The 3918-nt window shown below is 55.0% G+C and overlaps 1 pseudogene; it reads right to left on the bottom strand.

Annotated features, from left to right (window-relative positions):
• Positions 1–2821: 2821 nt before the first annotated feature.
• LOC146866726 (small nucleolar RNA SNORA17) lies at positions 2822–2909 on the bottom strand (annotated as a pseudogene).
• Positions 2910–3918: the final 1009 nt, after the last annotated feature.

Raw genomic sequence — 3918 nt, 5'->3', positions numbered from 1 at the left:
ATATACCTTTCCTCCATCTAGTGTCTCTATCTCATGTATAACCGTTGTAGTGGGAGCATCCCGTATCAGCTTGGCAAGCAATGCTCCAGATCTATCCGCCTCCGTATGGGTTCTCCTCGTATATGCCTGATAGTCAATGACCCGTAGTGTCTTTAGTGTTTCTGCGTGTTTTATCCTTGCTTCCTGCATTGGGCCCTTGCTTTCGACTCGTGTAACCGCGTCTTGCTCTAGTGTGTGCATGTCATCCTCTATCTCTTTTAGTTTCTTATGTATTTACTGCCTGACCCCCACTGTTGTACTGATTGCTTTCCCCCTTATCACAGCCTTGAACGCATCCCATTCTATCAGTCCCAGAAAGGTCGCTGCGGAGCACTTGGTCCTCCAGCATCTGCGGCCATAGTCTCCACGTGGGGACTGGCGTGGGTACCCACCCCCATGTCATGGTTACCTCAAGTGGATTATGATCTGAGAAAGTTTTAGGTAAGTAAGTGGCGTTAAGCGTCTGCATTGCTATTCTGGTGGAGCAATATATCCTGTCAATCCTTGTGTGCAGGTCGTGTACTGCAGAGTAGTAGGAGTATTCTTTGTGCGTAGGGTGTCTCATTCTCCATACATCGCATAGTTCCCAACCCTTTACCCACCTGCCCAAAGCTTCGGCTTGTCTAAACACTCCCGTCCCATGGAGCGGCGGGTGTGATCTATCCAGTGGTACATCCATCACTGCATTACAGTCTCCTCCCAATATCCAGGGGTGCGGTTCCCAACCTACCAGTGCCCCACTCACCACTTCCCAGTATTTGTCTTGTTCCGTATTCGGAGCATAGACTGTGCCGAGCACCACAGGCTGTCCGTCTAACATACCTTTCACGAATATGTACCTTCCTAGCTTATCCACCCTTTGCTCCGTTGCCTTGAATGGTACACCATGCTTCACCCATATTGTGGCTCCCCTGGCGTAACTGGAGTAGGAGGTGGAGAAGATTTGTCCTCTCCATTTGTTGCGCAACTTTACCGCTTCGCTGTCTATCATGTGGGATTCTTGGAGATACACTATCTGTGCTTTGCGGCGCTGAAGCTGTGCATGTATCCTGTGCCTTTTCTGCACTGTCCCCATGCCCCGAATGTTCCATGTTATTATGGTGTATTTACCTTGCGACATCATTTCTACATGTGTACTTCTGCTGGAGGAACCCAGCCTCTTCCGGATGCAGTAGTCCACCCCACGTTCCCAGTACCGTGAGACCGTCCCCTCCCCCCCAACAACCCAATGCTCGGTCTGGTCATCCAACTATACCGGACCATACAACTGAACTGAAATAACGCCTTTGCCATTTGGGGGACATTGCTGGCGCTCCACATGAGGCGTATTCTCACGCAGTGGTGCTATAAAGCTTACTACGGAGCCTGTGCCGCCTAAATTTAAGATCGGGTGAGTCGACCCGCCAGCTGCGCGGGCACGTAACAGTAACTCGCTCCGCATTTACAAATAACAAAACAAAGTATACTTGCGGATACAATCAGCCATATAAGTCTTTGATGACTTGCGGGGTCGCAGAGGGGAACAGCGCTACACTGCTCTCAGAGTCCGATTCATGCGTGGCCTCCTCCGAGGAGGAGGGCCGAGTCGTCGCCTCCAGACTGTTCGTAAGTGCGGCCGCCGCCTCTAGCGCCCCAGCCTTGGTCTGTTCCATCTGTTGCTTCGTGATGTATTGCCTCGCAGGTGTTCTATCCGTTCTCCGTCGCCTTTTCCCTGATGAGCTCACCCTGCTGTTCCCGCTCTTTGCCGACGCTTGTGTGCCAGTCGGTGCAGTACTTTTCAGTTCAATCACTTCCAACCAGTCTTCAACATCGCCTGGGCTTTCAAAAAAATAGGATTTTTGTTCATGTATGATCTTTAGCCGCGCTGGGAAGAGCAGCGCATACTTCAGGCCCAGCTCTCGGAGTTGTTTCTTGACTGCCAAGAAGGAAGAGCGCTGTCTTTGCACCAGCATCGTGTAGTCCGGATAAAGTGAGATCTTCGTGTTTTCGAAAGTTATCGGGGTTAATTCGCGGGCTTTCTGCAGCAAGAGGACCCTGTCACGAAAGTTTAACAATTTAACTATTAGCGGTCGAGGCGGAGCACCCGGTTTCGGGCGACCCATGTGTATCCTGTGCGCACGCTCTATGCAATATTGCGTAGACAGTCCTTCCTTGGTGACATGGTCCCGGAACCATTGTTCCATATACAGTGACGCATCATTCCCTTCACTTTTTTCCGGCAGGCCAATAACTCGTATGTTGTTCCTTCGAGCTCTGCCTTCCGCGTCTTCCACTCGATCCAACAGGGCAGTTACTTGTTCCTGCAACCGTGTAACTTTGGTGTCGCTCTGTGTCTGCCGAGGGACGAAATCTTCCAGCGCCGCTGCGTTCGCCTTTACCTTATCCGCCAACTTAGTGTGGTCCGCTCGGAGTAACCCAAGGCCAGCCGACAGTGTCCCAATTTGCAGCTCTAGCGCCTTCCTGGAGTCGCGCACCTCCTGCAGAATGAGATCCAGTTTATCCACTGGGCCGGATGTCATTGACAACGTCGCGCTCTCGGGTCCTGACTTTCCTACCATGGGATCCGCCGTTTCCGGGACGCAATCTTGTCCGCCCTGTTCATGCTGTTGCACTCCCTTGCGCCCCATCCTGCAGACCGGTACAGCGGCAAGTTACTTGGGCGACCGCTCTCCGCTCAGTGTCGCACTCTCCCAGGGCACCTTATCCGACTTGTCCGTTACTGATTTCTCCACTGCCTCCTGGGTACGGTGCCCCCTCTTTCAAACTGTGCCCTAATGCAGTCAATGTCGGTGTTCAACGCCGTCTTCTCCTCAGCGGCCCACTGAAGCACCGGCGCAGCAGCCGTACTCTGCGTATACCGCGGGCGCTGGGAAGGAAGTAAACACTCAGGACAGGCAGAGTGCCTTGCGTCTTATATCCACTCCCAATGCATGCCGCTGCGCCCTTTCGCAGTCCGCCCACCAGGCCGTGGGTATAGCGCTTGCTTTTAGCGGGCTAGGTTCTCCGCCTCTGGCTGCTCCCGCTCTCTCCCATCTGTCGCCTTCAGCACCGCCAATACAGCTTGCCACCCAGCACCCTACAGCTGCTCCGCTATTCCCGCAGTCCGCTTCCAGCAGGTCAGCGCTGCATTGACTCACCCGGCCTTCACAGCGCCCCACCTCTCCACGTCTCCGCAGGGCACCACTGCGTCACATCTCAGCTTGGCGCTGTGTTAGGCCGCTCGCATCCCCGGTCTCAAGTTGTTGCTGGCCCCGACTGGCGTGTGCTGCGCAGTTCACTTGTCCCGGCGGCCGCCGCCTCCGTTCCCTCCGGGCTCTCCGCCTTTTTCCGCCGCCTCTGGCTGCTCTGCCACACGATGATTACCCCCGCAGCGCCACGGCCCGTTGTGCGCAGGCTGACGTGACCACAACGCAGCTCTTCGGCTGCGGCCGCCTCCACTTCTGCTGGGCCCTTGGTGTCCCGTCCGCCGTCACTCCCGGCGCGGTCCGCGGTCTTTGGCTCACTGGGTCCTCCCGCCTATAGCCGCAACCTTTCCCAGTCCGATGGTGGGCTGCCCTGCAGCAGCTGGCGGGCTTTTCCAGGATCTCGGCAGCACCGATCCGGAGCCTCTCTACAATGCGGCCGCCATGCTTGGCTGCCGGCCACGCCCAAGCTGGGTTCATCCTTGATCATTCTCAGTAAAAGAGAAAGGGTATTCCAAAGTTTTAATGCTAAGTGCAAAAAGGAGTGTCCCCCCTTTCTAGCCTTATTCATCATGGGTGCTGTAAAAAGCTTCTGTTCAATGGATCGCAAAGGTCTGTTGGGCATGTGGGGGGTCAGGAGCCGCTGTAGTAGGGGAGGGCTCTTGCCATGCATTGCCCGGTGGGCCAGGCAGAGAGA

The sequence above is a fragment of the Triturus cristatus genome, chromosome 1_2 (genome assembly GCF_964204655.1).
Source record: "Triturus cristatus chromosome 1_2, aTriCri1.1, whole genome shotgun sequence".
Taxonomy (NCBI): Eukaryota; Metazoa; Chordata; class Amphibia; order Caudata; family Salamandridae; genus Triturus; species Triturus cristatus.
This window is presented reverse-complemented; position numbering and strand designations above follow the sequence as displayed.